This window comes from Fistularia commersonii, chromosome 5, assembly GCF_037954325.1.
Source record: "Fistularia commersonii isolate RoL2024-O1a breed Wild chromosome 5, RoL_Fcom_v1.0, whole genome shotgun sequence".
Classification (NCBI taxonomy): domain Eukaryota; kingdom Metazoa; phylum Chordata; class Actinopteri; order Syngnathiformes; family Fistulariidae; genus Fistularia; species Fistularia commersonii.
This window is the reverse complement of record NC_141288.1, coordinates 21170193-21193724: the sequence shown is the minus strand read 5'-3', so window position 1 is coordinate 21193724 and position 23532 is coordinate 21170193. Positions and strand designations below refer to the sequence as shown.

Below are 23532 nucleotides of genomic sequence, written 5' to 3'. Positions count from 1 at the left end.
CGTTGACCACCCTTTGGAAACCCCAGCAACATACGGGATGAGGGATGCAAACGTCTTCAAGTGAAGCAATTCCAGTCCAGTCGCCGAGACAAGAAGATTTCGACAATAATTCCCCGTGACCTGGAGGACTGAGAACCTCCACAGACATCTTTCAAGTGATGCTCCTCGCCCATTAAGAGTTGAGGAGCGGCGTTCACCTCGGCTCGGAGCGACGCCGCGTCGGCTCGACTCCGAATCCACGGCCTCGAGTCACCACCGGGAGTGAAATCTCAACGGCCGCTTACATCAGACTAATCTCCCTGGCGCTGATGCGGACGTCTCGACGTAGATCCGCGGTCGACAAAGCTTTAATTGCAGGCCTCCGTTACAAGAAAATCTGATCGGGAGGAGGGGAAACGCGGAAGAGAGTTAGTGACACTGATTCGCCGATTAACACCAATTATTAGTGATCACAGAATAACTGCGCAGATAACAGGGTCATTATTCATTCAATCAGGATGATCAGCTGATATCAAGATGAAGGAGGCCTTTCATTTCTATGGGGAGCGGAACAATCGTATAAAATAAATACGCCTTTATTTCATTTACATTCGGACACGTCGTCAGCATGTCGGAGGTTTCGGGGTATAACTGAGCTCCAAGGGGTTTGCCGGCCTCGTGCTCCGGCTCGGGTTCGGGCTCGGAGACCCCAATGAGGTCTAAGGCGGAAACGGAAATGGGCGAAACTACTTCCGAAGGGCAGGGGTGGAGAGTATCGGGAGGTGTTGAGGCCTGCGATGTTCTCAGCGTTCCTCACTTCCATTGTACACTAAAGTTGGCGCCGCCTTCCTTAGCAGAACTGAAGCTAACTTGGGGTTCCCCGCACCTCGCAGCGAAACAAGGCAGTGAGTTGTACTGTTCCTCGAGAGGAGATGGTAAACTGCAGACCGGTGCGGTGCTGTGTCATTTGCAAGTGCTGTGCCATTCTCTAGGAGTGGTTTTAAGATAAAGTAAACGATATGAAAGGTTCACGGTGGCGCACGACCGAACGCCGCCATACCGGCGCATCTGCGGAGAGTCAAGACAATTAGCCAAAATGCTTGGCGTGCATGATTACGCTCCACTATCTGTTCACATGTTGCGCCGTCTCCTCTGGAAGCGACGGGGCTGCACCGGTAGGGCTCCAGAGCCGCTTTCTGAGCAGCAAGTCCTGATGATTGTGCTTGACAGCATGTAATTATCTGTCATTAGGAAACAGATGTCAGAGCCTAGGGTTTGGAGCGGGATAATTATAGATGGCATGCCCTATGCGAACGCACTTGGAGAAATAACATTGCTGAATGGCACAATGTATTTATGCCAACGGGGATTTGGCTAATGTTTGAACACAATGCATCGCGGCGCCTCGGATTATTTCGACAAAGTTAAAGTTTATGGAATTTAAAAAAGACGCGCCGACGACGATGTTTGATCGTGACAAGCCTCGGTTCGCCCGCTACTTAAAATGGAAAGGGTTTGAATCCCATCATCCGTCTCTATCTGCGGCGGCGGTGTAACGGCGGCCAGAGAGAAAGGGGATAAAGACGTAGATCTGAGAGGGACGGCAGACCGAGAGTGTGCCGGGATCGATTAGAGACTCAGCGTTTTTTTAAATCTCCCAGAATTCCTCGCAGGCACGAAGCTCTCGGCTCTGTTGAATTTGGAGAGGAGGGAGGACTCTCAGAGGAGGACGGGACACAGCGGCGCTCCGTCAACACGGGAGCGACATAAAAATGTACGTCCGGACGTCGATACATCAATACACGGCATCCGCCGACGCTCGTGGGCACTTATCTATTTGCAGATTCACACGCGTCGCCTTGCTCTGTCGGTTCAAGGCGGCTTTCAAAGTCATTAAAGGATTTTAATGGATGGAGACACTTAATGAGTTTTTGGTACAACTAACATCACCTTCCATTCCAATGAATCAGACAATAAGTGTTGGGATTGCAGTTTTTAATTGATGTTCCGCTGCACCTTGGATACCGATTCCCTGGGAATATCACACTCCGCTACACAAACTTGCTTGTTTCTACAACAGTGTTAAATTAATAAAGTCACACATGATGATAGGGGGGGGAAAAAGCCTTGATATTTCAAGGCACGCAGCTGTGACAAATCTTTGGAGAACAAGAAAATTAAAAAAGTTTGATGAGGAATTTAAAAAAAAAAAGGAATAGCCTTGAAGGTGAAAGTGAGGGTTTAAAACGGCGCAGGCCGCCAATCCTGCCCTCATTGAACTGTTTCGTAATTGATCCGTATTTATTGCCGCGTCAGATGTCATCCCCAATATGGTCATTTGTGGTACGGTGGGATTCTACCGAGCGGTCTACTGCTCCTAATCCAAAGAGAAGATTTATGGACGTCGTGAGAGAGGATATGATGGTAGTCGGTGTGAGAGAGGAGGATACAGAGAACAGGATTAGATGGAGAAGGTTGATTCCCTGTGGAGATCCAAGACGGGAAAAGCCCAAAGGAGGAGAAGAAGAAGAAGGAGGAAGAAGAAGAAGAAGAAGAAGAAGAAGAAGGAGGAGGAAGAGGAGGAGGAAGAGGAGAAGACGAAGGAGGAGGAGGAGAAGAAGAAGAAGAGGAAGGAGGAGGAGGAGGAGGAGAAGAAGAAGAAGAAGAAGAAGAAGAAGAAGAAAAAGAAGAAGAATCGACTGTACCTAATATTTAGACCTGCAATCTTATGTAAGTTAGGGGTGACAACATCTCACGGTAAAACAGCACCAGGAAGTAAAAGCAAAAAAAAAAGAAAAAAAGGGAATATTATAATATTATTTATTGCTTTTGGATCTTTGTGCCTCTCACCCTGCTTCATACATCTCATACACCGCAGAAACCAGCAGATTTTCATGAAAACCCGTGCAGTTTCATCCTCCACCACTGGATGGCAATGTGTCGGCTCTCTGGACGCTGCGGCAGCGTCGGCCACCACACGGCTTCCTCCCCACTCCACCAACGCTTTTGAGGAAGAATTAAGATTCCAGTTGGTGTGCGCCATCTGAAACCTGTCCAGGATTTGCGGCGAGGGTGTGTGTGTGTGTGTGTGTGTGTGTGTGTGTGTTTGTGTGAGCGAGAAAAAGCGAGATAAAAGTAAAGGGGAAAAGAATGACAAATATGAGCATTTTTATTAGTGCTGTCCGTGTGTCTTATGTGACAATACTGTACGTGATGGCGTGTGTGTGCGAATCACAGCGGAGTTAAATGCATACACGCTTCCCACTCGCCGCCCACGCCTCGGCGAGACTCCCCGCTGTTTATACCTTGCTCTCGCGCCCTGTGCCGCATCACATACAATGAGGGATTTTAGTGTGTTTGTGCGCGGGAACAAAAGCGAGGAGGACAGGGGTGTGTGCGACTCAACCTCGGCAAATGTGCAAACTACGTGTGTGTCCACACGCTTGAAGCGGCAGATATAAATTGGCTTCATAATCAGGACCTTTCCTTGGGAGACTGAGGCTAATGGCATACAAAAACAGGTCTATTTTGCTGTAACCCCCGCGCAAACTCCACAGAGACAATAAAAGCAGGAAATGGACTTTTACTGCGGGATAATCCCTTCGATATTTCTCCTTCACAATTATTTCCGGCTTTCCTGCTCCCTTCAAAGAGAACGAGAGCAGCCAGTGCCGCAACCCTTCTCGTGGAGCCGGAGAAAGGACGCGTCTTTGCGGAAGGACTATATATCCGACAATAAGTTGCCCTTCTTCTACCCGTCGATTTAAATAAATGTTTCACGACGTCCATTGATCACGGAGAAACACGAACCTCCCCGGAGGCGGGTTATTGTGGAAATCCATCCGCCATTTAAGACGCGTATTGGACTGTTTCCTGGACGACGGCGTTAGCATATGTAGCATTTTACACGGCAGGTTTCCATTCTCTAGCGGTGATACATACAAGACAGGGAGCGCTAACGTTTCCCATCCGGCCCAAACGACCACAAATACTGCAACTTCACTGCCAATGATGACGAAGCCCGTTCACGGAGCGATCGCACACATTGGCTATAAGATAAGATATTTGTTGTCAACCCAGCACAGCAATGACCATGTTAATAAATATGAATGTAAACAGAAAATAGAAGAGATATGTAAATAGAAGAAACAAGTGGCAACAACAACAGCAAGGATAAAACTAGATAACAGAAGAAGGAAAAAAAAACAACAAGGGGAAAAAATGGATAAGCAGGGTGCCAATGGAGTGACAACAACAAGGATAAAAATGAAAAAAAAAAATAGATAATTATAACTATACATAGCTCTATAACTATTGAGTAAACTGCGGAGAAGGCTGGGCCGAAGCAACACTCTTGGAAATCCCTTGGAGATGTTGAGATAGACAATAAACTTGACTGTGTTTTCATGCCCAGCGCTTCCAGTTTACAGCCAATGGCCGCCCATGGCGATGAAATGTCATCTTAAAATATGAAAGGTTTAGCCTCGCTAAGAGAAATCCTTGGACAAGATGGATCTGCCAGTCTGTTTCACTTCAATCTGCAACTCTGCCTTCAGCCTGAATTCGAGCGCTTTTACCCCGCTGAGCCAATCACACGCCATTATCTCATCGGGGAGGATTTAATACAAAGGACGGCCCAAAGCTAGCAAATAAAGATAACTGGGGATATTCAGTGACGCAATGGGCGTTCAAGAACAGGGGAGCTATTTTGGGGGGAGGGGGGTTGTTGATGGTTCTTGGTAGTGGCACGTTTTTCTTTTTTTCACATGTTTGCAAGATCCGATTGGTTGTTGGGTCAGGTGTCACCCGCTCAATGAACCGGCCGCCGTTTGGGCGTATAAACACCCCTGCAGCTCGGAAAATGGAACAAGCTCCGGTCTCATCACACAGCACGGCGATGGTCACCCCTGAAAATATATCTGAACAGATATATAGCGATATATATAGCGTTACATATATATATATATAGCAAAGTAAAAGGCGCGTCCTGCTAGCAGGGGTTATTGGTGAGAGGCGCGCAGGTAAGCGGGTGTAAATCCGGACAAACTGCAGTGCACGTTGACTCTCTTTGCAAGCGTGTGCACCTACATATGCTATACTTGCATGCACATTTGTGTCTCTGTGCTTACTTCTGTCAGTGTGAGTGTGTGTGTGTGTGTGTGTGTGCTGATCCGTCGCAGTGTGGCGCAGACCAATTAAAACAGGGGAGATTGATGACCGGGAGCTCAGTGTAGCAGGAGCAGCAGTAGCGGTTGCAGACAGCTGCTTCCTGCAGACAACAGGAAATGAGATGGCCTTGTTTAGCTGACGCCGCGGACGGCGGCACCAGAGAAGCTCAAAGACAAATCACCATCTCGCCGCCGCTGCTGGCCTCGTCCTCCATCTTCCTTCGGCGCTCCCTTTGCCTCCATCTCACTCTCAAACCTCTTTCTCATGACTATTTTCCGCCAGGGCGACAAAGTTGAGGTTTATACAAGTAACGAAACGTGCGCAGAGTATTGTGAACGGATTGTGTTGCATAAATTGCGCTTGATCGTAAACCAGCGCGCTGGAGACCATCTTTGTTATTGGTGTAGACTTATTCTATCTATATAATGTATTTTCACGACTACAAGGCGCACATAAAAGTCTTGGATTTTCTTGAAAATGCGCGGCGCGCCCTATAGTGCAGTGTTCCCTGTGTGTGTTGTTGTTGTAAGGCGGACGTAGTAGAGACACCATGAGAAGGTTAAAGGGGGAAGTGTTGGCGTTGATTGTATATAAAAGAACAGGTATGTGCGTTATGCAGAACATCGTTGTTTAACAACCCTGAAAACATAATCGACAAACACATCCAGCCCAGCTACGTCCCCAACATGGACGAGGTGCCGCTCACTTTCGACATCCCGGCGAGTCACACTGTGCAGAAGAAGTGGACCAGCACGGTAGCGAGACGCACAACGGGGTACGAAAAGTCTTCTTGGAGACCACAGTTTCACCAAGAGTGGAAGGCAGCGCCCGGCGAGTTACGCCACAATTTGCTAATGGATTGTAGATGCTCGGGCTAACGTGTAGATGCTCGGGCTAACGTGCCTGCCAGCACTGTTGTTTGAGCTTTCGCAAAAGCCGGCATCATTTCCGAGGAAAGCGACTCTGACAGTGAAGAAAGTGAAGCTGGCATGTTGGATGGAGATTTAGCCCAGCTGTTCAAACCAGAAACAGAGGATGAGGACTTCCATGGGTTCGATGGATGACGATTACCGATAAAAAATGTGAATACCAAACTCAGTTTAGCTCCTGCTCTATTATCAAATACGCACACTTGTATGCTTGTGTGTGTGTTGTTGTTGTAAGGCGGACGTAGTAGAGGACACCATGAGAACGTTAAAGGGGGAGGTGTGGGCGTGGATTGGATATGAAACCTGGGCCTTATAATCAGGCGCGCCATAATTGTTTGTTAAATACAGTAATGGCAACTCATAACTGAGACTGCGCCTTTTAGTGCGGTGCGCCTTACGGTCGTGAAAATACAGAACATATTTCTCAGCGACCAAAGCCAAGACACGAGGGGGGAGGCTGACACCAGAGTCCGAAGAGAGGAAACCACGTTTTGGCGGCTGAATGGAAGAATGGGATCCGGTGTCAAGCTCTCTGAAACCCCAGAGTGTGAATATAAGAAGGGACAATTTACCCTCTAGATGGATCCGATATCCGACTGCGTTTCAAAACAATGTGGAAATAGTTTCAACATCCATCTTATGGAATTTTAAAATTGAAAACGAGGTTTCGCGTCCACAGATCCTGTAAATCTGCAAACACCTTCCATTCATTCACACTGGCCGGCAGCCTGCGTTTATTCATTTTCTTCCTGGTATCCTGTGAATGGGGAAGACTGCTATAAAGCCCCCCTGCCAGCCATTAAAACCACAGACGGCAAAGACGCCCGGCCGTCACAATAGGAGGCTCTAAACGGTACGATGTCGGTGGATGGAGACGAAGCCAGGTGAGGGCAGAGCTCGACGGGAGCCATGTTTGCACGTGTTGTCCTTTAAATGGCCCATTAAAAGAAAGAAAGAAAAAATAAATAAAACACAGACCGCTTCTTTGAGACCGGCAGAAACTCAATTACCCAGTCAGACGTCCAGGTGCACGACGCTCTGACGCTCGTCAAAATTGAAAAGATCAGCGTGTCATTATGGAGCCGGCGTCGGAAAATAACATACATTAAGTGGTGGAGGCCACCATCGCAGGAGGGTTGGAGGTAGACGGGAGAGAAGAGACGCCACAAGGACTCGCACTGCACTCACAGCTTATTCACACTGCTATTACTGGGTTTCCACTCGGTAAACAACGTGGGAGAGGTCAGCCCAAAGGAGAAGCGCCAAAACACACATAAGAGGATTCATTATGCCCGACAGGACGGCGCGGCTCAGACGGGTTCGATTGCCGAGCTCCTCCCAAGTGTTGTTGAGCAAGACGTCGCAGCTCGGCGCCTCGGGCTCATCCGTGGCGTGGAAAGGTCGCCCGTATTGGGCTGCGTGTAGAGCCCAATGTGACGACATAAAGGGCTTTTCTCTTCTTCATCCTTATCCCCGTCCGAGGCTAATCGCTACAAACGGTGTGCTGGCTCTGACGGCAAAGAAGTTACTCGGAAGACGTCCAGTAACTTTTGTAACTTTGACGGGGAAATAAAAAAAAAAAAATCTGAATTGTCCGGACGGAAAATGGCGAGGACGACAAATCGAAGCAATTAACCCAGGCAGATTTAGCAGCGGCGGCGTGGAGCGCGAACGGCGGCCCGACGAGAAAAAACTGCATTTTTAAAGCTTAGTTCAGAAAGCGTAGTGCGGCGTGTTGTCACCGGATTAATAGACAGGACACGGCACTTAGGGCCTTTGAGGAACCTGAACGTTCGGAGCGGCAAATGCGTGAAGAACCGAGACCGACTGACTTTCCGTTGCGTCCGAACGGCGTTTCCTTATCCAGAGCGTACGTGACGTTGTAGACGAGCGAAGGACGCTCGCGTTCCGGCGAATGACTCAGCCAGACCTAAATGGCAGCGATCCCTCGGAGGGCTCGCTGCGATGGGAGCCACTTTTCAATTCGGCTGAAAGCTACGGAGAAAAACACTTAACCTGCACGAAAAAAGAGGGGGCCAGAAGCTAAGATGAACACGAGGAGTCTATTAAGGCCCAAAGGGGGGAGTGGATACAAAGTCGCCGTCCAAAAAGCAAAGCCGGCAAGTCGAGGTCAAAGGGTTCGTTGCGCGGAAAATGGCAACGGGTTTCATCTTTTCACAAAGACGCACCCGCTGACTGTGCTGCACACACCGGGCATTCTTACCGAGTACTTTGGCAGGAAGAAAGTTTACAGGTGAGAGTGTGTGAAGGGAAATAGCCAGCGTTTGTGCTTCCGTTGTCAAATTTCAGGACTATTTACTGCGCTGATGCTTGAGCTGCCCCAGATCAGGTTAGGCACCAAGTTTGGGCTATGGAGTGTGTGTGTGTACGTTTGTGTACGTCTTTGTCAAAAAAAAAAAACAAACAAAAAAAAAAAAAACCCCCAGCTTACTGCTCACTGTTCTGTATATTTCCTGTGCATCTTGTATTTGCAAGTGTTATTTGCAGTGCTTATGTCCTCTGTTGTAAGTCGCTTTGGATAAAAGCGTCTGCCAAATGTAATGTAATGTAATGTAATGTCAAATAAAGAGGCGGATTTACAGCCACCATTCCAGACCGGACCCGGGGAGGTCCTCCTGAGCCGGACCCGATCAGACACCGAGAAACCAGCCGACAGACAGAAAGTTAAGGAAAGTCCTTATTACATTTTAAAACTAATAAAGGCATGTTTTAGCAACACTTTATATGAAATGATTATTATCCATGCACTGTTCACCCAGCTTCTCCTGCGGTCAGGGTTGCAGAGGTGCTGGTGCCTCTGCCAGCTGTCATGGGAGCAGAGCGAGGTCCACCCTGGACCTGTCGCTAGTCCATCAAAGTATTCTCATTATTATAATTATTATACGATTATCCGCTCACTATTCATCCAGCTTATCCTGCGGTCGAGGTTGCTCGGGTTCGGCCTGAACCCGTGGCTAGTCGATCAATTTATTTTATTTTATCATTTATTTTTACGATTATTATTTTGATGAATCGGTTCAATTACTTTTCGCAGGTGCGGACGAGCTGCGCACCTTGGTGGGGATGTGCACGTTTTCCCGTGCTGCATGCGCGGCGCACCGTATTAGAGCCCTCCAAAGGCTAATAAATGCTTTCAAACAGGTTGCGAGGTGAGACACTTCACATCCCGCTCACCTCTGATTAAAAAACACTTTATATTTATCACAGTATGCCTTATCTCCCGCTCTCAATCTCCCTGTCTTCTTTCCATTCCTTTTCTTTTTCCTCCCCCTCCCCTGCTGTCATCTCTCCCCGATCACCCCCCACCTTCCCCCCCGTAATTCCCCTGCCTCTCTCTATTTTTACCACTCCACTGTTGTTATCTCACCGAGGCACCGTTTCAATGCGCATCCCGCCGTACCTCCTCCCTCCATCTCTTTTTCCTCTCTTAGCCTTCCATGACATTTAGAATTTTTATGTTAGCATAGCTCCCCCACCCCCCCCGTCCTGTGGTGTCGGGGTAGTAAATTGAAACGGTTCCGGGGGCTCCATTGAAGCCTGATTGAATTTAAAAAGAGAAAGTGCCATAAAGAGAAGTTGCGGTGAGAGGTCTGCAATACACTAAAGGGCTCCCCGAGCTACGGCGCTGCAGAAAGGTGAGGGTGGAGGAAAAACATGGACGGAGGTGAGAGGATGCAGGGCAAAGGAGGAAAAAGAGGAGGGCAAGAAAACCAGCCCGTTTCCCGTCGTCTGAAAGAGGTGGCGAACCCTTGGCGGTGACGCCTCGCAGAAACGCCTCAATCGCCGTTCGCGTGGCCTGGAGGGAGCCGGGTGACAGCTCTCATATTGGAGACGGACGACAAAATGCAATTTCGGGAAGTCGGCTCCGGGGCCGCGTGTCCGTCATACCTGCGACTCCGATAATACTCCCACACGTGGCATTACGCCGCTCAAATAACCGGCGCTCGGCGCGTGGGGCCGCGAGGAAAGCCGTATACACTTCTTTCACAACTCACCGTGACACGCTGGCACAGACCTTTCCGTAGACATTACTGCCAGCGCAAATGTGATGTTAGGGGTTAAATTATTCATTGATCCTTTCATAAGCTGCCCGGGCATGCTTGTTGCAGTATCATGTTTTGGTTCCCGTGTGTGTGTTTGTGTGTGTGTGTGTCTGCTTGAAAGGGTTCTCTGGGGAGAGAGTTGGGCCGGCAGTGACCTTTAACTCTGCGGTGTGTTACACTTTAAAAAAAAAAAAAAGAAGTGACAGCGGTGTGTGTGTGTGTGTGTGTGTGTGTGCGACGCTATTTCATGTCCACGGCCATATGGGTAAATACGGACCATGTCAAAGCTTATCAGGCTATCAAGACGGGGAGGAAGAAGGGAGGTGGGACAAAAGAAGAGGAGGATATCAAACATGTTGGAAAGAGAGGCCTCAGAGCCACCCGGCGCGCAAAAAATTAAAACCCATATGAGTAAGATCAGGCTCCAGGGTGGTGAAAGTTAGCGCTTCTGCCTCACAGCCAGAAGATCCCAGCTTGGAGGAGTCTCCATGTTCTCCCCGTGTCTGCGTGGGGTTCCTCAAGGTTCTCTGGGTTCCTCCAATCACATACAGGAGGTTCGCTGGAGACTTAACATCATCTAGCGGTCGATGGCAAAGGTAGCGTGGGTAAATGGCACGATGTTCAAAAAATAGAGGTCGACCTATCATCGGTCCTCGCTATGAAACTGTGGCTTGATCGACATACAGGGCGGCCGGTCCGACACCCGAGCTTTCCTGACACATGGGTCACCGCGCTGAGCTGCAGAACTCCAGCGAGCGAGCCAGTCACCTGGTTATCCTCCAATGTTCGTCTTTTAAACTTAGTTTTAAGAAAGAAGACAAAAACTTACTGCGGCCATATCCAAGGAGGGACAGGAGGCCAAACATACCCAGGAGGGGAAATGAGGAGCGGCATTTTCGGACCGTTCATAAAAACGAGGACGATCATTTGGAGGTGATGCTGTCCGGACCGAACATCCCGGCTGATTCCATTCGGCCGGTCAGAGCGATGTCACGATAGAAAGGCGGAGTCGGATTGTGCGATTCGGGTTTGTGCAGATGTGCAAGGGACACCTACATTTATTGTAGATAGAAAGAAGATAAGATAAGATAAGATAAGAACAACTTGATTAATCCCGAAGGAAATTGTTGTGCCAGAGTTACAGAAAATATAACAGTAATAAATAATAAAAAGAAAAGGCAGAATTAGAAATAAATAAGACTATAAACTATAAAGTGTCTCAGTGAAACTATAAAGTGTTTCACTCAATATATTTATGAATAAATATAGGTTTTGCGGATCATTTTACAAGTTGTTCGCATGCTGAAAACGTGTGTGTGCACCGGCGGTTTATCGTATCTGTGTGAGCTGTGAGTGAGAGGGTGAATGGCTGGAGGTCCTACATGAGGCCCTGTGATTGGTCCAGGGTGAACCCGCCTCCCGCCCAATCACAGCTGGGATTGGCTGCCGCTTCCCCGCAGGATTAGCGGCAAAGGTAATGAATGAATGAATGAATAATTAAGATAAAAAACACACAATTAAAATCAGGTTCTACGGTCTGAACTGAAGTGAATGTTGACTGAGGTGACGGAGATCCTGATGGATGCAGGAGACGGTGAATATTATGGCTGGCATTTTAAAGGGACCACCTTAGATGGGGAATCTTATCCTGTATACGTGACATTTTTAATCCATTTACAATTCATGAATGTGATATGCGATCACATGTATTTCAGCAACATGGGCGGGCAGGAGAGCTCCTTTTGGAAGTGCCCTGGATAAATACCCCGGTATAGGTCATGAGTCCTCATATTCAGGTCCCATAATTGTATGTTTTACATTTTCGGCTGGAGAGACACCAGCCTGTGGTCGTCGAGATAGACTTAAAAAAGCCGAAATGATGACTCATATCCCCACAGCCCGTGTCTTTGCATTGTAGTAATCGCCTCCCAAACTCAATTAAGAAATAATAAATGACATGAATTAACCATAATATACCGAACATCATTTCCATATAGACTAGACTGATGCCATTAGAACCCGGCTTCTCCATCATAGTCCGTTTGTTCGGCGGAATTAACCAAATCACACCATAATCCGGCCTTGATTTACGACAAGACCTGGTCTGAATAAAGCCGGTTAGCGATCGTGGTTCCTCCCCACCTCCTCCTCCTCCTCCTCTTACAGGGTTCATAACATTGCGGTGAAGACATCTCAAAGCTGCTGCAGAAGACCACGGTGAACTTCCTACTCCAAAGTCAAGACAAATACTCCTTCCTCTCCACAAAAGGACTTCCTTCCGTCTCTTCCTCCCAGCTGTCTTCCAGACTAGCGAGGCTTCTCCCGGCCCACGTCCTGGAACGCTCCGGGTACCCTGGCGCCGTTGCCAAGGGAGCCGCTGTGATATTCAATACTTCTGTTTCCCATCCCTCCAATCTCATTTACACTTGACACCTGACATTTGCATAATGGCCTCACTCCATCTCATACCTAGTCAAATACAGGGTGGGGGTGAGGTGGTTGTCATGTGTGTGTGTGTGTGTGTGTGTGTGTGTGTGTGTGTGTGACAGGCAAGGGTTAAATGACTTCCTTCCTAATCTAGCTCATTAAGCCTGCAGAGAGCTCAGAGTGCAACACATTGAATGATTTAGGACAATTTGCAGAAACGCTGGCAGGAACAAGTAAATGTGCGTGCTAATCAGAGATTCTGTGACCTCAATCAGTCAGAAACAGATATAAGGGTGTCTGGGAAATTGAAGAACGAACCCAAATCTTTGTAATTTTATAATTTAAGCAGAGACAGACACTGATGGAGAGCACTCTGACACTCTGCGGGAGTCCGCTAACAAATTGGTCCATTGAATCATCACAAGTATGGATAGAAATACAATTAGGTTTAGAGCCTTGCTAGAACGCTCCGGCCGGTCGCCAAACCGCCGGCGTTCAACATTTAGGAAAACACAAACCCGACATCTGTGTTTGCGGGCGACAACACGTGTTCACTTTAACACGGCACACTCAACTTGTTGACATGATAAACCCTTGGCTTGCGCCCAAACGGCCCCGGCGATGCATCTTCTCAAACGCTTTTCTTCAATCGTAACCTCGATCAATCATCTGGGTTTGACTGTATTTATCCATTTAGTTTACCGATCGATACGATTTTGCGATTCGATTCTCCAGTTTTTGCTTCAGACAACCTTTTACCGCGCCGTGTCTGTCATTGATTCGACACCCGAGAGAACCCGCCACGTTGTTTAAACAGTTACCGTGTAATTCCACCGGTTAGCATCACCGTCGGAGGCTAGCGCTGTCGATGGGAGCGCATTGATATTTATGATGACGTCGCCGTTTCGAACCCCGCCGACATCATAAATATCAATGCGCTCGGGAGTCCATACCGTCGACAATTTTAATTCTGCGTCGAGCGTCGATGGCTCGATTCATCCGGTCGGTTGTGGAGCGTTCATTACCGCCTGCGTCAAAGGGCTTCTTGAGATCGCCAACAATTCCATAAGATGAAGAGTAACATTACAGCGGAGGAGCTGACTCCGGCCGAAAAGGGTATTTACCGGAACAAATTGTCTATTCTGCACATCCGCACTTCTCGGCAATTAGTGGGACGCCTCCGACCGCATCTCGGAATTATATATCTAAAAGAAACGGTAAACAAGCACAGCCTCTGAAAGTATACCAGCACATACTTAAAAAAAAAAAAAAAAAAAAACGATAATCAAGTCATGAAGCAGAATATTTCTACGGTTTGGAAGGAAGTACAGATTCTTACACTTGATGAAAACATTATTCCTTGTTATACTCACTCGGAAAATTAGGGAGAGAATCTCCCCCCGTGGAAATTACACACAAAAGCATCAAATATGGGCATGTACATGGACACACACACACACACACACACATGAAGACAAGCAAAATATAATCCTCTCCTGCATCCCTTCCAGCCAGAAAGAAAGAAAGTGTTGAGACCGAAATGTTGTACTTAGCAAATTACATTTGAAACCGGGGGAAAATAAATAATATGGATAAAGACTGCTCTAATGTGCTAGAATCCATTAGAAATATCATATTCACACGGCGGAAATCACATTACCAGGCACCCCTAATGTTATTTAACCGGGTGTTTCCGACAGCATCCCCTGCCAGGGAGCCTCGCCGACATCAAACATAATGGATTTCCACCTTTTTTCCCTCCTCGCCCCACCTGACTCCTCGTGATCGTCCCCCACTCATCATCTGCTCGGCCCCCTTTCCCGCCGCCGCCGCCCCGTCTCCTTCTCCTCGTTGGATTTCCAGGCGAGCTGTAATGAATTCTCCCCGAGGGGCGGCTCCGGTGTGCACGCCACACCTTCGCCACCCACCCGTCCACCCCGGGACGACTCCTCGGAAGGCCGCCGATGTTGCGCTTTATTGCAAAAGTATTTCTATCTCCCGGCCGCTCGTGCTTCAGCGGGCCCAGCCGGAGACGCACAGATATAATGTGCGCTTGTGTTCGCCTGGATCACGGCGAAATGAAGTGGCGGACGGCGTCGGGCGGGGACGCTCACAGAATCGGCCTTGCAATGAAATAAGGGGAAGGGCGAGAAGGAGAGGGTTGGTTCGATCAACGCGTCCCTCTGCTTTATACACTCACGACCTCCGATACAAACGTTTTGTTTTCCTTTTCGGGTGGGGGGGGAGAGACGGCTGCTGACGCTTACGTCGACGACGATTGTGAAACTCTGCAATGCGGAGACGTGATGGTTCACAGACAGAAGGCCGGAGCTGCTTTGGTGTCAGGAGTCAGACATGGAAATCCTTAATAATCCAATAAAACATCAAAACAAGCTAATTGGTCAGCTCCACACACACACACACACACACACACACAGCTTCGACTCCAATTACCGAATGTAATTGGGAGGTGGCCGGAGTCTGCTGGGGTTAAATGGCCGACCGTGCTGAGGCCATCTATCAGCGCGAGTACCTGGCTATCCAAGGTGATGGACTCACTTTTGGAGCCGCTAATTAGGAGATCACAAACACTCCTTTCAGGGTGAGGATTGATCATTTTAATGAGATTTCATGACTTGTTGATGGGCTGGAAGGTTTGTTTTTGCGGCGTTACGTAAGGAAGGGCTTTAAGGAGTAAACTCTCTGCACCCTCCTTAATAACTGCTGGATAGATTTGTGAAAATATGCATCGGTGCGTTGCGTGTTCGGCGGAGGTTCGTACACGCCAACTGGCATTCCTTATACAAACACACACACGCACACCGGCATTCGCTGGGATCTGCACGGGCTACTTGAGAAGGCTGAGCCCAGACAGGGTGAGCAGATCAATCAATTACATCTCTGCTCCAGCAATCAAACAAGGTTATTATCAGGCAGCGGCTCAGCGACCTGGAAAGGCCCGTCCAATCAAAGGCCGGCTCCCATGCTGCTCGCTCATGTGACAGTAACACGGAGTGGCACATCTCATGTTGTTGAGGGATAGAAGGACGGGACGGAGGAGGCCGTTTTTTTTTTTTTTTTAACATTCTTATTTTGGGGAGAAGAAAGAAAATAAGAGAGGAAGCGCGTGGGAAAAGATCAAGAGAATTTCTGCACTTCATCCCTTCTTGTTGCTCCGACTTCACCTTGACATTTCCCTCAGAGGGGATGGATATATATATATATATATTCGTATAGAATTTCTTTGGTTTCTCCATCTCCGGGCAGCTGATTGCATCCCTGGCAGATAAAATAAGTGACAGAGGAGCGCGGCAGAAAACAACACATGGCGGAAACATCTCCCCCATTGTGGTTCTCTAATTCTCCTCCCTGGCATTCATCCGATGAGCATTAAGACCTTCTGTCATAGCACTTCTGTCCTTCCATAGCAACTGATCTGAGGATATTGGGCTTAATTTAATTACTGTACACTCAAAAAAAAACCAAGGAGGGGATTCCATTTCATTAAATTATTGTCCGTAACACAATACAAGCAGACACTTACACAAACCAAATCTTGCGACGATGTAATCGCCTTCCGTCGGAGCCAATCGCAGACGGGCAGGCGCTGCAGTGGGAAACGGTTGTGGACTTAGCTGCGTAAACATCTGCGTGATCGGGACCCGCTGGGTTGAAATATTTCCTTTTCTTTCTTTCCCCTACGCTAATCCTCCCGGGCGTCAGTTTCCCCGGAATCCACGGCTTCTCCCGCAAAGACCTTCAAAGCGGACTTCCAAAGAAGTCCACCGCCGAGCGGAGGGACGGGCCGGGCCTCCTCCGGACCGACCGCCCGCTTCCCGCGAGTCCGTGAGGACGGGTTGCCCCGGGAAACCCGGCCCGACTCCATTATGGAGCGGATAAACACAATCGAGCCATTTATCCACATTCTGTGTCCAAAGAAAGCCCCCCGCCACGATGGATCTAAGCTCTCCATTTAGTGTGTGTGAGCCTGAACTCATGATGCTCTCCGTCCATGAGTATGCAAGCAAGCCAGGCTGAAAGCGGTACGGCTCTTTTTTTTGTAGTTTTATGCACAACAGGCGTCAGGTGAGTGAATTATGAGGAAGTAATGCTGCAGGTGGCGACGGACCTTCTGCTGCTCCTGCTGGTTTGTTGGTTCCCACTCTGGTTCTGACTTCAATCACTTACTTCCAGACAAAAAATAGGAGAGAACACCTGAATCAGCTCGACCGGTTCCGTGTCTTAACTGAAGTGCATGTAGACGTGCAAACCAGAAAACCAGAATGGAAATCAGAATGACCCTGTCCTAGAATGCAAAGATCTTCAGTTTCTGGTCGGCATGGTGGGACGGTGGCTTGGTCCTTCCCATCACGGCAGGAGAGCTCTGGGTCCAAGTGGAGCTCCGGGTAAGTGTGCATGTTCTCCCTGAAGCTGCGCAGCTTCTCTCGGGGTTGATGGAGGACTCGACATTGTCAGAAGGTGAGCCTGAAGGGGTGAATGGCTGTGTGGGACCTTGTGCTTGAAGAGCACGGCTGGGATCAGATCCAGGACCTCCGCGACCTCTGTGGACGGAGGAGCTGGGTGAGGGATAACACGTATGAATGGCATCTGAAAGGTGCCAGAGATGAAGATGTGGAGGTTCCTCTTTGGGTGTGAGGAGGACGGACGGAAAGGATCAGGAAGGAGTCCATCAGAGGGACATCACACGTCGGACAAGGACAGAGGGATGGAGAAGGTCTGGGCGAAAGGAAGCTGAGTTTGGTGGAGGTCTCAAGGAAGACCAGAGGAGGTGGATTCACTTTGGCCCTGACGGGAGCAGCCGGAAGAGAAAGGAGAAGATGATAAAGAAGATAAAGAAGATAAAGAAGATAACCAGCAGAGATCCAATCACTCCAACATAAAGATTCCACCGTGGACTCGACACTGAGACAGGCGAGGGGTTCTTCCAGTCGGAGAAGGTGTATCCTTCTCGTGTGCGGCACCCAAACACCGTACGTGCCACTAAACGGGGAAAAGCAGCAAAAAGACAACATCCACAAACATCCAGAATTGCCTTTCAGCTTTTGAAAGCAGCCTCAACCCACTCTTTGCATTTTTATTTATTCGGCCACACGGTGATACCAATATCCCGAGAATGGAGTCAAGCATACATGCAATCCAGGAGTACTTTAGTTCTTCTTCAACCTTATCTTGTTCTCTCTCAACCTGGCCTGTCGGTTTTTTTTTTTCATCATCCCTCTCTTTGTGTTTTTCTTTCATTGCCTCCCATCTGCTCTCTTCCCTCTGTTGTGGGTTTCCTTCTCCTGCCTTCTTTATCGCTCCCTCTCTCCCTGACCTTTCCAGTGTAAAATCCTCTCCCCTCCCTGATTCCCAACTAGACTCCCAGTTTTTAATGGCTGTGGGTTAGAAAGACAGGGTGCTATTTACTGAGGAAAATCCTCCTGAACGAGAGAAGAAAGATTAGAAAAGAGAGCAAGGTCTGGCAGAGCAAAGCAGTGTGTGCATGCATGTGTGTGTGTGTGTGTGTGTGTGTGTGTGTGTGTGTGAGACTGGAGACAAGAAGCCCATGCTGAATTTTAATAGTCAAAGTGCATACCTCTTTGAGGTAGACTACAGATGTGATTGTTGAGGAAAAACTGTATTCTTTGCCGGTAATTATAAATCTGCTGCCTGACTGGATGAAGGTTAGGGTTCAAATTCAAAGGATTCTTTTTATTTTTATTTATTTTTTGCAGGAAATTGCATCTGCAATGGGTCAGGCAATCACATATCGAGCATGCAATGGAATTATGACGAGGGGTGTTTCTCGATCGACCGAATGTCATCGCTTGGGTTGTGATGAATATGATTTGGAGGCCGTGTTTAGGTAAAGATCAGCGTGCTGTTCTGCCCACCCGCAATAAACAAAACCACGCGATAGACCACAATTAAGAAAACTATCTTTCAGGGTCTCATCAGCCGCTCTCAGACAGAAAAGTTCAGCTATCACAGTAGGAGGTGTCTAGCCCAAAATTGGGTTCCAGGAAGTGGCCTCCTCCAGGGGCCGTTTTGCAAGGGACCACCACAGATGTGAAGAAGAGGAACAGGAAGACCGTGCGGACACCGTGGAGGTGAAGCTGCCACAGCGCTCATGGAATAATAACCATGGAAGGGGGTTTATCTTCTCCCTGCTCCGCTTCCCTGTATGAGGAACCCGCTAGCTGTTCGCTGACACCACACTTATTTTAGCTAAAATATAGATGTTCCTCTGCGAGCCAGGGAACCCCTCTGAGGCGCAGCAGGACATTTTGTCCCAAGGAAACATCTGACCAGTCAACACAGCACTATTTAAAAATGGCGCTCCGCAAGAAGTATTTGGTCTCGGGTTTGGTTTATGACTTCAGCGTCACACGAGTTCTTCTGGAACGGCAAGAAGACCCTGCCTCAGAGTAGGAGCTGAAGGTCCACGGTCCTTGGCTCCTCCGCTTGCTCCTGAAAAGGTTCTGGTGGCTGCAGGAAGTTCCTCCAGTGAGAAAGGGGCGGTCGATGGTTCTCATAAATCAATTATCTGAACACGGGAAGTGTGAGTTTTCCAAGACAAAATCCTGCCGATCGAATCCCGTCTGATGTGCATCCATTAGATTGATTTATGACGGAAACATGACAAGAACACGTCCGATAAACCTGTCGATGAGTCGTATTCCCGATGATATAATCCCCCTGGGACGCCGTCCTGTCCGGTCTCACCATCCCAATATGTTTCTCCGAGGGCACAAATACAGCCAAAGGAGCCACTTGGCTTGCAGGAGAAAGCACACGCCGGCGCCAAATCCGGCATTATGTGGAATAATAGGAGGTAATCAGGGAATCCTGGTGGATATCCAGCAGCCTGTCTCAAGAAGATGTTGTACATGATAGCCACGCCGACCCGCTTCCGACGCCGAGTCAGGGGTTGTGACTTGACAACAGACTTGCAGTGTCTCCCTCACATGTGGGTCAAGAAAATGCCATTCGGAAGAAAATGACTCGATTCGACATCGTGCTTCAACACGGCAACGGAGACCAACAAACTGTTGGAATCATCGTAGTCGACGCCGATGATTTCCTGTGATTATCATTGTGGGTTGAAAATGTGCAGAGAATGTCGTCCTTTGTGTTTTTCAAACCGAGGATCATTAAAATGTATTGTTTCGAGCCGAATCGGTGCAACAGGTTCAGCAACTGCTTAAAGCATGTGGTTTGACTTACAGCTGACCCACCGCTACGTAACAAGGAGCGGGAGAATTCAAAATGAACCCTGTGCACACACACACACACACACACACACACACACACACACACACACACACACACACACACACACTGGTCAAATCCAAACCATCCCCCCCCCCCCCATTGCAAAAACCTCCAAACTACTTCCTGAAAACTTCTTTAAAAGATACTCCGTTTCACCCCCCCACACACACACACTGTACTGCTCTTTCTATTGGTCTTGGTGTGTGTGTGTGCTCCTCGGGAGGCCAGTTAATGAGTGTGTGAAATTAGTGCAGAGTCATAGTGTGTGTCATTTCCGCCACAGGCTGCAGCAGTGGGAGGCAGAGCCCTTCTGTCCTTCCCCGTCATCAAACTCTCCGTCCCCTCCTCGTTCCTTTCATGGCTCGTTCCGTCGTCCTTCCCCCTCCGCTCGCTTCCCCCCCGAGCGCTCTTTGTCACTCTCCGACCTTCTGATACTTTTTTTTTTTTTTCTAAACTTGTACTTTTTCACCGGATGACACAAACACTTGCAGCAGAGCGGACTTTGAGTGGGCCATATATGGATTCAAGTGTCTGCGGTGTTAATCAACATGAGGGCTTTTAATAAGTCAACACAGTGTGCGCGCACACGGGGAGCTCTGCGTTCAATCGACTGTTAAACAGCTGTGAAGTGTTCAATTCAGCACACCTACCAGTCTGGCATTATCTGGGGACCAGCGGGGCAAAGCTAGGCTTCCCTCAGATGTGCACCGACAAAAACAGACAAAGACAACAAACAATAACAGTAATAACGACAATAAAAACAGTCATGCGGACACAGACATGTTTTGCTTCCCGGTGTGCAGACACACAAAAGCGCCTGAAAGTTAACTTCTAAAAGAGAAAAATAATCATCATTTGGAGACCGGAGGCTTTCGGACCGCTGGGACTGAGTAGCTTTGGCATTGGTTGAAGCTTTCTAGATACTGCTCGTCCTGCACTCGGCATCACGGGAGGGACTTACAATCGTTCACCGTCTTAATTCAAACATCTGGACAATTCAGGGCCTCCAATGAAGCGTGTTTGTGGACGGCGGGAGGAACCCGGAGACTCGGAATCCAACCGCGGTTGGAACCGAGTGGACGACGAGCGTCGTAAAAACAGCTCCGCAAACAAATGTCAAGCAGCTGGGCTGTATCAATGTGTCTGCTTTCTCATGGAAGACGGGTCAACTGTGCTTGTGTGTACATGCATCTACAACACACACACCGACACACACACACACACACACACACTCCAGACTTTGCCATGGCCGGTCCTTCCATGAATGATTACCGTGGATAGATTAGAGGTCTTCTGAAGCTTTTCAAAATGCCAACATCGTCCAGAGCAAGAGGTGGAAATACCAACAAAATGTCAGCTTGAGACCCCACAAGTCAAACTAAATTGGCGGCTACATGCACAATCACGCCCGTACGTTTGGGTTTTTTTTATCCGGCCACACACTCTATTGTTCGACGCATCGGCTCTCGGTCCTCCAGCAGAACTCGAACGACGTACCTCGGACAGGATTAAATCTCAGAGCTTACCTGGCCGAGGACAAACTGACCGACTGAGGATAAACCGTCAGGTAACGCGTGTCTGCACGCCGACATCGGCTTGTTTGCTTTTCACGTTGCATACATGAAAAACGGGAAATAATAATAATAACCGAGCATAAAGTCAGCGGGGGGAAAAAAAGCTGAGGCGAGTGCCTTTGTGATTATCGATGGTTACCTATGATGTCTCTCTCACGCTTCCTCTCCCCCCACAGCCAGTGGGACGTATAATCTATTCAGCCTGATTTGAGGCAGGAGCTGCGCAGATACTCGGCCTTGAAATGATCGCTCGGCGCCGTGCGCGCCGGGGCCGCTCGACAGCGAGCCGGGCGAAAAAAAAAAACAAAACGAGTCGAAAACATGCAACATTCTTTCAGACACGACGGCCAAATTGTATATCAGAGGAGAATACAGAGAGAATCCAGGTGCCAGAGAGCTGACGAGCCAAAAAGGGACGGAGGACGACACACAACGTATGGACGTACAAAGTCACTCATTGATGAAGTCGGCCTTCGGATTGAGTTTACAAAAGGCAGAGACGACAAAAGACCGAATCGGGAAAGATTTGACTGGAAGTAAAAAGAGAAAAGAGACAACTTTCACAACACGCCGCAACACCGGAATTAAACATGAAGGTCCTGTTGTTTCAGATGCCCAGACACACACACACACACACACACACACACCACTGCTTCCCTAACTGCTTTTGTCATTAAAGCTGCCATGAGTTGCGTGGCGGGCTGCAGGAGGTGTAGGAATCCATCAGAAACAGCACCAGCACTTTGCCATTAGGGAAGCCATCTGCAAGCGCTGGAGCTCCATTGGAGCTGCTAGTGGAGCCGCAGGAGGGACGGCGAGGAGGGCGAGGAGGGCGAGGAGGGCGAGGAGGGCGAGGCCTGGGCTTGCGAGGCGGTTTGGGATGATTGATAAGGAATCAGACTTAGCAAACGGGGTTTGACGGCAAACGGACACCCGCAAAGCTCATCCAGGCCGGCACGGACACATGCAAGCAGACCGAAGCGTGCATGAATAAGACACGTCAAAATATTCGGTCCCTGTTGCATTAAAATGTAAAGTTTGGTGTGTAACTTGTTCACATCATTATTGGTTATTCTAAGCATTAAACTGTGATAATTGGAAATGTCTCTGTCAAATAGAGCCCCTTAGGTCATATATCACTGTGTCACAGCTCAATTGAATTAGTCCACAATTAGATATACACTACGCTAATGGGAAAACTGCCAGACAGTTTGGACGTTGCTGCAAAAGCAACCTTTCAGAATATGTACATTTAAAGATAGTAGCCGTGATGGCTGTCAACCCCAATTTGCGCGGCGTACCAACGGTGAACCGAGGCTGCGGAGCGTGCGAGTCAGGTTTGATCTCTGAGATCCTGCTCCACGTTAGAAAGCTCTGGATCGATCGACGGACACTGACAGAACATGGATAGAATTTGTATTAAATGTTAGTGGTATGGTCGGCCCCTGTCTTCATATGGCGCGAGTACACCGGACGTTTCTCAGGCTAGAATGGCCGCGGACTCCTTATTATACCAGCGCCACCTCTCAAAAAATTCCTGAAATCCTCTTTAAGCGGCTCCATTAACGATGTCACATCCTGTCATCCATTCATTCCATCACTACCTGATGAATCTTGTATTTGAGAGCTGATCCATTACTGCCTTCATTCTCAGCAGATGTGTTCCCGGTGTGCCTGGTCCTTGGACACCGGCTCAGGAGCGAAACCATTTGAAAATCAGCTGACGATAGACGTCGCAGTTTATTGACTCCACTCCGGGTGGCGGGATGCTGGAGCCCGGCTGTCTTTGGGACACTTACTGTTTAGAGACGCACCGATATTCACCCTCTCATCCGACCATCCGGACAATGAAGGGTTTGACTGAACCACCGGCGACCCGGAGGAACCCCAAGCAGACGCTCCACACAGGAAGGCCCCCGCAGGAAATCCGACCGAGGACCTTCTGGCTGCGAGGCGGGAGCGCTAACCACCGCCAGCGTAATTTGTTGCTTCTGAATATCTCAAAAGGTCCAAAATTCCAGAGCGAGCTGACATACCGATTGATTCCTTAAATCACTCCCTCTGGTTTTTACGCGTCTGGTTTCCGATCCGAAGTTCGAAAACGGGGCCGCCGTC

The 23532-nt window shown here is 48.7% G+C and overlaps 1 protein-coding gene across 1 annotated transcript in view; it reads right to left on the bottom strand.

The window, feature by feature from the left end:
• The window catches only part of exoc4 (exocyst complex component 4), a 111347-nt gene that overhangs the window by 45694 nt on the left and 42121 nt on the right, over positions 1–23532 (bottom strand). The window lies entirely within an intron of this gene.